This window comes from Mauremys reevesii, linkage group 20, assembly GCF_016161935.1.
Source record: "Mauremys reevesii isolate NIE-2019 linkage group 20, ASM1616193v1, whole genome shotgun sequence".
NCBI lineage: Eukaryota > Metazoa > Chordata > Testudines > Geoemydidae > Mauremys > Mauremys reevesii.
Window position 1 is genome coordinate 11,930,387 of NC_052642.1, and position 13,522 is coordinate 11,943,908.

The 13,522-nt window shown below is 40.7% G+C and overlaps 1 protein-coding gene, 1 long non-coding RNA gene and 1 pseudogene across 5 annotated transcripts in view; 2 read left to right on the plus strand and 1 right to left on the minus strand.

The window, feature by feature from the left end:
* Window positions 1-3,426, plus strand: part of LOC120387409 — a 105,603-nt gene extending 102,177 nt beyond the window's left edge. The window contains exon 3 of the long non-coding RNA XR_005590152.1: window positions 2,580-3,426. This is a non-coding gene — a long non-coding RNA (uncharacterized LOC120387409). The remainder of the gene's footprint in view (window positions 1-2,579) is intronic.
* Window positions 1-13,522, minus strand: part of CALN1 (calneuron 1) — a 283,840-nt gene that overhangs the window by 51,934 nt on the left and 218,384 nt on the right. The window lies entirely within an intron of this gene.
* On the plus strand, window positions 3,875-8,208 carry LOC120387408 (annotated as a pseudogene).

Below are 13,522 nucleotides of genomic sequence, written 5' to 3' on the forward strand. Positions count from 1 at the left end.
AGGGCTGGTTTTACTGGAGACAGAAAAAGAGGGTAGCCCATTCCTTGTCCAAAACCTGAGCTGAAATTAATTTTAAAATTCACAGTTATAAAGCTGATTTAAATATACAGCTGGTTTAAATCAAAGAGAGGAAACAAATAATGTGAGGAACTGTTTTCCTGTTATATGAAAAATGTGTCTCTGAACTGTGTGCCAGGCTACAGCCAGGACTGGATCCAAACACAGCGCAGGGAAATCTGTTTTTGTGACTCTTGGATCCCAGTTTACACACGTAAGGGGCTTAGGCAGTTTAGGTGCTTATCTGAACCAAACCTCTTGAGGGCTCCATATCCAAAACCAGAGATAGGGCAACATCCATCCTTAGTACAACCCTTCCTATGATCTTACACAGTCATATTTTTAAAAAGCCGTTTTCCTGCACACATCTGGCACCGCACACTACAATATGCAGCTTAATAATTCACCCACACTGTGGACATGATTTTATATAAAACTCAACCATAAGCAATGTAGATTTACCACAACCAGCCTGCCAGTGAAAATTCATTTAATGTTCAGCTCCTTATTAATCATGGCCTGTTGCTGGTCTGACTGATGTCAATGACAAAACAGCACCTGAATCAAATATTGATTTGAGGGTGTGCTGATGCTTGCAAGTTCACAGTAAATTAGGGCTAGAACTTCCTATAACATTTGGTTTTCTTACGTTGGTTGACAACACTCATAAGCATAATTCTGGTAATATACATTAGGTTTGCTATTAAGAAAACCAATTTTCCCTCTCAAATACTTGATTACATTCAAAAGTGTCTACCATCAAGTGAACTGTCATGCGGCAGGCACAGCGGGTGTAAAAATGCAATTGCACTTGAATCTTACAATATTCAAGATCACCTGGCCAAAGTGCTTATTCAGTTAAGACTCGTGTACAGTGTAATGCAATGTGACATGCTGAAAATTTCAGTTCAATGATCAATATTATCCATTCACACAGGAGGTAACTAATCCAAATTCCAGTGGATAATTAATGAGAAGGGAAGGGGGGGGTTACTTGTCAGCAATAAAAATAATTTTCACTGAGCATTAAGATGAGTTTTCACTCCACCAAGCATAAAAAGGGCAAAGAGTTCTCAAAAATCTAAACTTAGACACCAAACTTCCAGCTTCAAGAGAAAATTAAACCACTAGCTTTCCTCTGACATACAGGAGACATCTGTGAATGTACAATGAAATATAGATACAATTTGCAACCTGAGGCCTGGCTTCTAGGGCTCTCAGTCTGGCACCTTTGCAGACTATTACACGTTTACATTATATATCTTTACTTTAATATATCTGCTCACTGCTGGAAACTGATCACAGCAGATGCAATGTGCGAGTGACAACATAACCCAGGGGAGACTCTGGGCCAGATTCCGCAGTAGTGTACATGGCAGGGTAAGCGACACATCTGGTATAAAAACAGGAAAAGGGGTCTTGCTAAATAACACTGACTGGGAATAGGGAGACCTGGGTTCTTTTAGCGATTCTGACGCTGGCTCACTGGAATTCTGAGCCTGTCACTTGGGCCAACATTTTCAAAAGTGGACTCTGATTTTCAGTGCCTAACATGGGACATTGTGGGCCTGAGTTTCAGAGCACCCAATGTTCCTTCTGACAGCAAGAGGGAGCTCAACACCTGATGCAAATCAGGCCCAATGTGTATCAAACTGGGCACCCTACATCAGTGACCACTTTTGGAAGATGTTGGTTTTAGGACCCACTCCTGCTCTTTTTTAAATGCCAGCGGCAAAACACTCACTGATTTAAACGGACACACGATCGCCATCTGTTTCACTACCAAATACTAAGATGGGGATTGCATTCAGTTATCCCAGAGCCCTTAACTGATGGTAACAGAGTGCAAGGCAAGAACAGAGTATACTGCAAGATGTTCTTGTGCCTTGAATAAATCCTCAAACACACATTCACTGAACCAACAAGCCAAAGCCTATGTGAGGCCTGCATTCTAATACATTATTGTAAACCTGATCCAAACAACGTTCTTGTGCTAACTCTACACCAATTGCAAGCACAGTAGCAAACAGATTTTTAGACATGCTTCCTATATCACTGGTCCCAGCTGCACCTTAGGTGATGAATCACATCAGTGCTGCCTTGGCAATTATTCAGTGGTGTCTCAGTCTATTGATTGCTTAATAAAGATAAAAGCTTAGTGTAAATACAAAAAGAGGGTAGAGGGCACCAGTGTATTTGTTGTTTGAGAATCCGTGTTCAAGTCTTATTGAGTGCTTGATTAAGATCACAATGTTATCGTGGGGCAGGCTGTTGAAATGTAACGTTGTACAGCAGACTAGTGAACCTCAGATGGTACAGAGATTTGATTCAGTACCCCAAAGCTTCTGATGTTTATCCAAAGTCTGAACACATTGGGCCAAATTCTGCTCACACTTGCACCAAGCAGAGCCTATGTTTGTGAACCCCCCTTCTCCCACCTCCACCCCTCTGGGTTGTTGCTCACCAGGTTCAGAAGCCCTACTCTAAACAAAACTTTATACCGGTTTCTTTTATTCTCCTAGGTTGCATTCTCACTTATCACAATGTCACCTTCACCTCGTGCCCTGGAAAGCAGTGCTGACTCGGGGTTATAACTGGAGACCAGACGTCAGGAATCCTGGATTCTCTTCCCAAGACCACTGTGGACCACTTTAAGTCACTCACTTAACCTCTCTATCTTTCCAGAAGGCTTGGATACCTTTGAATAAGAGGTGTGATGTAAAGGAAGCCTGATTCTCAGCTATGCTGGGAACATACAGCTCCCACTGTCTTCATCTGCAGATCTGAGTGCTCAGCATCACTGAAAGTCAGGTCCTGGATATTTTATTAACAACTCATTTCATATAAACCTCCCAAAAAAGCCATCAGACAATGACTTTTGGTCACCCCTGACCCGGGATGACATTGTAGGGTTCAAAACCATTATTAAATTCCACACACGCTGAGAAGGAAACAATAAATCTTCCACCACCCAACAGAAATCTCCAATTGAAGCATTTGCGGTATGTTTGTACAATCCAGGCCAAGTAGGGCTACCACCATACCAGGATTTCTTACACTTTTTCCGGGTTCTATATCTTAGTGAACGCTGCACCTCCTTCACCCACTGCCATAGACTTCTTCCAACCAGCAATCGCAGCCAAGAATGAAATATAATGAAAAAGGGAATTTCATTTATTAAATTGCTCTCTCATTTTTATTTTTTTTTAGCCACAGCAGTTACTCTCGGTAGCTTCATTCCCAGAGCTCCCCCCCTGTGGGAATAGAATGTGAGATGCTGAGATTGTTTAGGCTTTTGGGATGAGCTGACTGTGTTGGGAATTGTGTGTGAAGGGCTGGCCTTGGGCTTGTTCTCATCGGCCAGCTAATTGTAAATAGGATGATAAGTCAGACAGGTGTGTAGGATGATAATTACCCTCTGGGTTACAGCTGTGGCTGTGTGGGTTTAATTAATTAATTAGCAATTGTGATTGCTTACCATATTGTATATAAGAGCATGCTGGGAATGAATAAAGGCATATGCATACACACACACGCTTTCTTTCTCTGCTTGGGATCACATTAAATGTTGAACTCTGTTCCTGCTCTTCTGCGATGCAACAAATGGTGGAGAAGCTGCGGGCAATAGTATCGGTGGCCTGAAAAAAGGAGGCGCACCTGAGTCTCAGTGTCGAGCGGCTGGGAGCCGCAGGGCGTCCGAAAAAAGGAGGCGCACCTGAGTCTCAGTGTCGAGCGGCTGGGAGCCGCAGGGCGTCCGAAAAAGAGGGGCGCACCTGAGCTCAGTGTTGAGCGGCACGCCGCAGGGCGTCTGAAAAGGGAGGCACACCCGAACTCAGAGGTGAGCAGCTACCATGGGAACCGCTGCATTAGCGGAAGAAAGGACGGTGATATGCATCGCAGAGCAGCAGGAGCTGTGACCCAGCCGCCTGCCTCCGTCCCGCCTCCCCTGTCTCCTTCCCGGCGTGGCATAGATTTTGATCATCTTGGACTATAATCTCCATGGCGTGAAAATCTGAAGATAATCTGGAGTAAAAGATTGGTTTATTTAAAGTGACTATTGTATCACGCCGAGGGGAGCAGCGCGGCGGGTTCAGGAGTAGGAGCGGGCAGCGCGGGGCGGCGGCGCGCGCGGTTTGTTTATTTTTAAATGTGGCGGGCTTTTAAGAAATGTTTTATAAGGTGCCCGCAGCCCCGAGTAGGACTTGGCGCCTGTCCCCGATCACACGATGATTGAAATGCTTGTAACAACTGAAGCTCAGGAATTGCTAGATCAGTTCAATGCTCTGTTGGAACAAGAGTTAAGATATTAACCATCTGACCTGAGACTAATTGAAATTGCTCATGACAATGGCCTCTGAATGACTGCAAGGTTGTGAGACTTTGAAGTAAAAGATCTCCTCAGCTTAACTCAATTCTTTGGCAAAAATGAAGGTGCAGCCTAAACACTTGGGCTGTGTTGGACTAAGCTGCTTCTACCTGGCTGTGAAAGCAGTAGAAGAAGAAAGAAACATTCCCTTAGCCACTGACTTAATTCGAATAAGCCAGTACAGGTTTACTGTATCTGACATAATGAGAATGGAGAAAATTGGGTTAGAGAAGCTATACTGGAGAGTTGGGGCTATAACTGCTTTTCAGTTTCTACAACTCTATCACTTGTTCATTCATGAGAATTTACCTTGTGAAGGAAGAAGGCATCTTAATTTTGAGAGACTTGAAGAGCTATGCCAGGATTTTTTTTTCCTGTTTGATATTTATTTGTTTGAGATAATTTTGCTGTGCTTGCAAGAAATTTTGTGCTGGCTGCATAGCATTTAGTGTACCATGCAATTATTATTAAGAGTTATGTTTTGTGTTTTTTGTTTTGTGATGTTTTCTGGCCAGAATTGTTGTTGTGTTGTTAAGATTTTTATGTGGTTATGTATTTTCTCTAGGACCCCCCCCTCCCTCAGTGTCAGTTTGATCACCTGACATCTGAGGGATGTTTCTATTGGGAAGGGGGGAATCCTGTAGAGTTTGCACTTTGTTTTTGTTTGGTGTTGCTGGGGTTATATGTTAAGGATTGCATGGTTATATGGGTTGGCTTTACAAAGTTTTAATTTTGGCTTGTGATAGATTGTGGTGTTATGTTGTTAAAGTTGGAAATGTTTGGTGAATGTTTTTATCCTTTTTTCCTTTTCCCTCTTCTTTTGATTGTGAATAAAGGGGGGAGATGTGGGAATAGAATGTGAGATGCTGAGATTGTTTAGGCTTTTGGGATGAGCTGATTGTGTTGGGAATTGTGTGTGAAGGGCTGGCCTTGGGCTTGTTCTCATCGGCCAGCTAATTGTAAATAGGATGATAAGTCAGACAGGTGTGTAGGATGATAATTACCCTATGGGTTACAGCTGTGGCTGTGTGGGTTTAATTAATTAATTAGCAATTGTGATTGCTTACCATATTGTATATAAGAGCATGCTGGGAATGAATAAAGGCATATGCATACACACACACGCTTTCTTTCTCTGCTTGGGATCACATTAAATGTTGAACTCTGTTCCTGCTCTTCTGCGATGCAACACCCCCCAGGGTCCAGAACAGCAACCACAGTGGCAGTACATGTGAGCTGCATATTTAAGCAGAGATGGTGTTACAAATGTGTCTGTGTTAACCCCTTGGAGATTGCCAGCAACATGAGCGATGACTAAGGGTGGATGGAAAATGCCAGTATTCAAAGTAGCTCAGTTAGCGAGCGACTGGTTCCACAGAACTGCAGCATCACCTTTGCAGGTAACAGTGATGTGTGTTTTCTACAGTTAGCACCAGCAACATGCCTGGTATATCCTCTACTGCTATTCCCAGGATTGCTAGATACTGTGCAATAAATAAAAAAAACAGTGATATTAAGGCTGAATTTCATCTTGAAAACACAAATGACAAATGCCTTTTTTTCCTCCGCTAAACAAACAGTTAAGAGAACAAAGCTACTTCAAGAGCTTGCTGCAGGAGATTTTTTTGTAGGCAAGAGTCTGTGTTCCTATGTTCAAATCCATAACTTTAGGGAATCCAGAAGTACTTGAATCCAAGCGCTGAGCTGGCCCATTAGACAGACTGGATGCAAACCTATATTTGATGTAACTAGAGCAAAAAAGACTTATCTAGATGTTTGTATGTGTTTCTGTGTTAGTTCTAGTGTAGATCACTAGACTGACTTCTCTCTGCCTTCCTCCTCTGGGGATTTCACTCTTTGGAAATAAGATCAGGACAGCTTCCTTGGAAGCTCCATCCTTTCTAGGTGCAAAGGAATTTAGATTGGTCCCTAAACTGGTCCCTGGCATTTTACTGATTAGAGCTTAGGCTTTACAGGCACAGCAAGAATACATCGAGTCAAAAATCCCAGGAGATCTCCCAAGCGAAATCCAGAGTTAGAGAGAGACTGTGTGTGGCTTCAGAAGCTGAGATATAAAGCAAAAGATCTAGCGGATAACTAAACATAAGCGGAGACTTCTGTGTAGATAGTCAAGCTTCCAAGGGGTGAAGCAGGAAGTATCTGAAGACCAGCAAGCATTTCTGATTAAGAAAAAAACAAACAAAAGCTAGATTTTGGCACTGTCAAGGGGAGAAAGAAAGGAGACAATATTAAGACAACTGGTGGCTCAGAAGAAGGCAAAATGCATTACAGAAGTTGTGTGTGCCTATCTGAAGGGAAGTAATGAGCTCCCCCTGCTAATGAAAGCCTGCAGTTGAGAGACACAAGATGCATTTCACCTGTTTCAGATGAGACTATCAAATGACATTGCTATGAACTGAGTCATAGGCAGTTTCGCAGCATGAATGTGATTAAAAAAACTGAAAAAGTGTCTTGGGGGGTGTTTGACATTCTAGCAAAAATATTTGCCAGATGTCACCCATTCTACTCATACAGAGTTGAGGAAGAAAGCAGTTCATGGTAAATGCATTCACAGCAAATGCCAAGTCTCAGGAAGTGTGGGGTCTGCCGGGGGGAGTGCTCACACTGAAATCATATACCTGTAGTGTCTGGAGCAAATCAGACACACACATTCACATTCACACACATACCATTTTATTTCAAATAGCTGTTTTAATGTCTGCCTTGCAGTGCGTTGCAGGAAGAGGAAGTCTGGGATTTGGTTGCAGTCAAGCTGTGGAATAGCCTTGTAAACGCCTGATGGTCTGGAATACATTATAACCATTCGGAGGAAATGTTCAGATAACAGAGTGGTGGGTACCAGTACAAGAACCAAGACAGACAAAAACACTAGTCATTAGAACTTGAAAGCAAATTTCAATTCAACCATATTTTCTACCTTACTGTACTTGTTTTATGTGAATTTTTGTGCCATTCGAGCTTTACTAGCACAAATACGTCCAAAAGCCTAATTGTGAGCTTGACTAGAATATTCTTGGAAAGGAAATTTAAATTTTTGTGTTCACTGATAAAGTTCGCAATTTCCAATCTGTGTTGTGTTGCTTATTTACCAGAGTCATCCAATCAGAGATCAGAAAGAGCACAGTTTGACTTTTGTAACTAAGCAACACAGCACAAATTGCAAATTGTGAATATTCACAATTTGACAAAATATTTTATTTGTTGTCTATTAATTTCTTTCAGAAAAAAGGTGAGGATTTCACTATTTGTTCGAGGGACAAGTTGCAAATGAGATAAAAAACAATCAAATTATGTATGGACAAATTATTTGCTCACCTCTATTTCCAACATTATGGCTGGCCTCTGATATTAACAGAAACATGACTTCCCAAGTGCTGTTTAGTTGCAGTAATAAAACAGCATGTAGCTGAAGCCAGTGACTACTATTACTGTAAACACAGAGTGACTGATTCAATGGCATCTTCCATTCTTGGTGAACTTGTCCTTTGTAGAATTAACAAGCATAAAGGATTGTTTACAACCAGAACTGTGCAAAAGGGAGCATGCATTTAATACAGAAGGTGGCTTTTGCTGTAAACTTGTACAAATTGAAGCTGAAAAATATACTGCATGTTTATTCTGTGTTGGTTTTTTCTTAATTAGCTCAAAGGATGCTGTTCATAAAAAGTTTGGCCCAAAACATAACCTCACTGTACTAGCCATAAAAGGGATTGATTTAGCAAAGCAACTTAGAGCAATCACATTTCCACCCACACACCTTGAAGAGGACACAGTTTATGTTTGAAAATGAATAATTAGTTAACTACAAGTTAGTGTACCAATATTTTCCACTTTCAGGAAAAACAGTGGTCTTTCTCCTGGCTCCAGTTATGATGGAATGATCAACGCTTATAGAAATCAAGGAGGAGATGTGCCATTCGTGTTAATAATTGACTCCTGCACTCAATGAAAATTCCAACCCTGAATGTGGCAGAGTAAGAAACAGCAGGTAACAGTGTGTGACTTCACATCACTGTTTCCCCACCTAAATAACTGATGCAAAAGGAAATAGACTAATTAGAGGCAGACCCAATCAAAAAATTTGGATTCCAACAAGCACAAACACTGCAGCTCAGATCCTCCTCTGGTTCTAATTGAATTAGTAGCTTCAAGGCTCTAACTGAAAATAAACTCTTTGGAAGTCTCCTTCCACTTTTATTCACTGAAGAACCCATTGTGACTGTAGTCTAATGCTTAAAGGAGGGATGGGACTGAGTGTTAGGTCTGTTACAGAGCAGGCAATACAGTTTTGGAGTCTTATGAGACACTGGGCGCATAGACCCAGCTCTACAAAGGTACTTGGGCAACTTTAGCCCAGATTTGCAATCCAAAAAACTCCCGCTCAGCTCCATCTAATCTTAAATTCACTTGGCACCTAAATTTTCACCGAACCCTCAATTCCCTTAGGAACCTAGGTTTCTGCCTCTGGATATGCCCACCACTGCCTCAGGTAGGCATCCAGAATGCTCATCTCACATCTCGACCCTAGCATGACCCACAAACCAGGTGAAGATAGGTGGAACAGTGCCTATCTTGCCTGTGGGCCCAGATCCAGTAGGCGTTCTCCGAGCACACCTACCTCTGCACAAAATGGCCAAGGAGTGGCGGGAAGGAGGAGGCAGTCTCTCTTATAAACTTTAGTCCACTGGTTAGGGCAGCGGTTTTCAACCTTTTTTCATTTGCGGACCCCTAAAAATTTTTGAATGGAGATGTGAACCCCATTGGAAATCTTAGATATAGTCTGCGGATCCCCAGGGGTATGCGGATCACAGGTTGAAAACCACTGGGTTAGGGAACTCACCCAAGATGTGGAAGACCCTGGTTCAATTTCCCCATCTGACTAAAGAGGAGACAAGTGAGTGCCCTAACCACTGGACTATGGAGTCATTCTCACATTCTGTCTCTAGTTCTCATAGTAACTATGGAAGCCATTCCACTTTGTATGAATAATTAAACAAGAGAGCATGAGAGAGATCCACATCAGAATATCTCACATTCCCGTGGTCAGGTGACATGAGATATTTTATATTCTGTAGGATTAGGATGATTAATAATGACCCATTGGTTGCTCAAACCAACATCCAACTATGCTTGACTTTTAAGATTGTTGTTCAAAATCCAAACCCTTACCTGAATTCTGCAAATGTCCCCAATCTTTATAATGGGCCAAGCTCCTACACCAAACTTTTGGGTGTTTAACTCATGCTGCATAATTGGGACCCAGGTATCAATCTCTAATATTAATGCCATATTTAATAAGCTAAAATTGTTGTTAGTACCATAAAGCCAGCCTCTAGCCACAATTTTTAGAAAGCTGCAGAGTCTTCAATTCTTGGACTATTTCTGGGACTGAGTCATAACCTCTCAATAGCTATAGCTATCATCTAAATAACATGGTGATGTATCAACTAGAGAGGCCAGCCATGAGGAAACCTTGCTAGCATGAACTTTGCACTTTGGCTTGAGCTATGGTATCAGAGCAGCTTTAACCCAGAGTCTCTGTTATTAGTTATACCATCGGTGGCAAACCCGAAGAAAAGGGATTACGGGAGAGATGGAAAATGTAATTACTTTAACTGCCCACCCTCAGAGCCATCATGTGGCACCATTTTCAATGGCCATTGATGGAAAGACCACATCATTGCAATCCCTCTTTGGTGGCTGACCTGAGCACAACCTACCCCCATAAATTACATCAATGGAGTTACAACAGTTCACATTTCCCTACTCGAGGGAATCCCTTTGTATACAGTGACTAGGTCTTTAACAAAAAAAATGGCTTTCAGGAGTTCATTCAGAAAACTGGGTGAGGTATGAAAACATTTCCATGAAATGTAGCACTACCAGAAATTCAAGGAGATGTTTGCATTTCCTTAAAAGCCTTTGCACTGTAACTTGCACATTTTTTGATAGGGAGAAAATAATTAGCCTGATTTCCAGTGAAGACAGGCCCAGTTCTGTATTGTCAGTTTTGATTTCACCATCAAGATGTAAAAATATAAGTGAGGTTAACAGAGTCATGTATATGTACAATATTTCAGTCTGGCCTTCACCACTCTATTTAATTGCATGAAATAAAATAATGCTATGCATTAGTACACTTACCGTGTTCACTGTTAAAAAACAATTAGAGTAAAATTTAATAAAAACACAAAAAAGTTAAATGTAAAATCCATATAGCAGGGGGTCACCAGAGAGTGTGATGACCCAATAAATTATTAAGTGACCACAAGCCAGACAATGCAGAGGGATCTCAAGGATAATGATCCATCAGTTTGTAGGATCCCCCTCTCCCACCGATATACACCATATCTGAACTGGAATAAAGTCAGGGAATGAGCTATTTAAAGCCTGTCCGAACACTGAGCTTTCTGCCCATATATATCAATATATTTAACAGAGGTGTAATACCAGATAAAGCTGATCTGGTGACGGTTTGCCATCAGCTGACTGCTTAGTAGATCTGCTCAGGAAACCAGAATTTCCGTTCCATAGGAAATCCCATTTTTTTGAAAAAAAATTCTGTTCCAAATTGAAATAAGGAGCTACATTTTCCAGCAAAATGACAATGCTAGGGAAAAAATGATTTTGAAATATTTATCAAAACGAAGCATTTTTACCTTATGATATTTCAACATGAAACAAAATGTTTATGTAACATTTAATAAAATGTGGAAGTCAAAATTAAATTATTATTTTATATTATAATGTATATTAATACACATTGAATGTATGATATAGTAATTTTAAGTCTAAACAAAAGGAATCAATATTCTCCAAATTAAATTAGGAAGTTGAAATGATTCATTTTGACTTTTTCCTGCCAAAACTTTTGATGAAATTTACATACTCCCGAAAAACAGTTAGATTTTGATGAAAATGCATTTTTCAACAGAAAACTACTCTATCACATGTTTTTATCAACTCAACTAATTAGTTTTGAGAAGCAGTAGATGCAGTACAAACACTGAGATGTTTGATCACTCACTTAACAAAAGCGATCTAAACTTTAGGACGCTGTCGGTGAAATGACAAACTTAATCATTCCCCTTAGTGATGGATCTGATGGTTCTTATTTTTCACATAGGACTGCTTGCTGCTTATAGAGCACTGCCTGTTGATAACAGCTAGGCAGGTGCAAGCTGCACTGTATACCACCCCCTTAGCCTACAGGAAAGCATGCTGATATCACCTGACACAATTTGTTTGTCCCTTCCACTTGTTGAATTTTGTCATTAACCAAGATCAAGGGCAGACACTGTCTTGTTACTACAAACTTAACAGAACCCACTGTGCTATGTGCTGGATCACAGCTTCATGTAAAGAGCTGTGCAGAATAAGACATCTCTCCTGTGTAGAGCGCTCCTATAACACACCACTGTTCCTAACTGGTGCCTCGAAGTGCTATTGCAATATAAATCAATAACCACAACAGTGTTATGCACATGATAAATCCATGGATAGATCACATTAACTGGAGCCTGCAATCAAGTAATAATGTTCTGGTTTGTATGTATGATGCTATGTGTTGGGCCAGTGCCAAATTATTATGAATTGCTATGACTGGTATGAATGAATGTGGTAAGCATGAGCTTGGTATGGCTTGGTATGTCAGAATCTCTTAGCGTTATATAAATGGTGTGGAAAATTACTGTCAGTGCTAAAACGGCACCTGAATGGTTAATAAAGGCTCAATCTGTGTGTATGTTTCAACATCGAACTTTGGAATATCAGCAAGGGAACCAGCTCACGTAAAATCATGCAATCAGTGGGCTTAGTACAAGCTGACCTGGGTCAAAATGACCACTCTGGATGGCATCACGGGACATGTGACTCCTTTAAGCAAAGGCAAATGCTAAGCAAAGGAAATTAGTTAATTGGGGAACTAACTTAACATCTGAAGACAGAAGTCCTCAGGGTGACCTAGACCCTGCTTTGGGGGACACTTAACGGACCAAGTAGCTGAGAGGGGAAAAGAAAAGAAGAGAAGACGTCTCCATCTAGAATTGGTAGATAAACCTGCTTTGTTTGCCAATCAGGATACTGTGTAAGGCTAACATAGTTATTGAGGGTTTATGCTTGAGGAACTGAGGCTTATTAGGAAAGATGTGTACTATGTAACCGTAACTACTTGTGTAATTCTTTCTCAAATAAATTACTATGCATTAAGCATATTGGTTTCTGAATTCTCACTGGTACCAGTAACAATGCGCCCAGCTGTGGGCCATTAAAGATCCATTTCAACACTATGTATGTCCTCTTTATGAGAGCTCAGAACAAAGGATAATGTGAATTATTATCCGCCAAATCAGAGAGGTGGGAGAGCTTCACAGAGGCACTGTTGCAGCAAACAAATTAAGCATGTGTTTAAGTTTAAGACATTGACATCAATAGGACATCTTACATGCTTGGCTGAATAGAGATGGAATTATCATGTGCTTATCAATTTTGCTGAATATGGGACAGAATAGATCTGGGTTCAGATAACTATACAAGTCTTCAAACAGAGTTTGTGTTCTTAATGCACTAAAGGAATACCTGAGAGGAATACCCAAGAGTTTGACTATAAATCAGTATTCACAAATCAAAACTGATATAGTTAAATCAGTGCAACCTCTCTTGTGGATGCAGTAATACCAGCATAAACTAGCTTTATATAAAAATCAGCCCTTTTATTTTGGTAATTAAGTGGATACAAACACACTGATAATACTATAACTGCGTTCACACCAGGGAGTTTCATTAAATGTAACTATAGCCAGTTTTAAATTGATACCGTTTTTATAATGATTTAATTATGTGTAGATCGGCCCTAACAGGAAAATTTAGCGGTGGCTACTTTCAACTTGAAGATGTGTTTGTTTTGTTTAAAAACAACCCAACATGTTTTTAATGGAAGCATTTGACTAACTGACATTGAAATGCTGTAAAGGCAAAGGGGGAATAACGCATTTACAACCCCGAAATGCTCTCCTCTCTTTCCATCTCTCTTTCCACTGGGGAGTGGTGATTTAGTTAAGGAAACAGTTCTCATTCTTT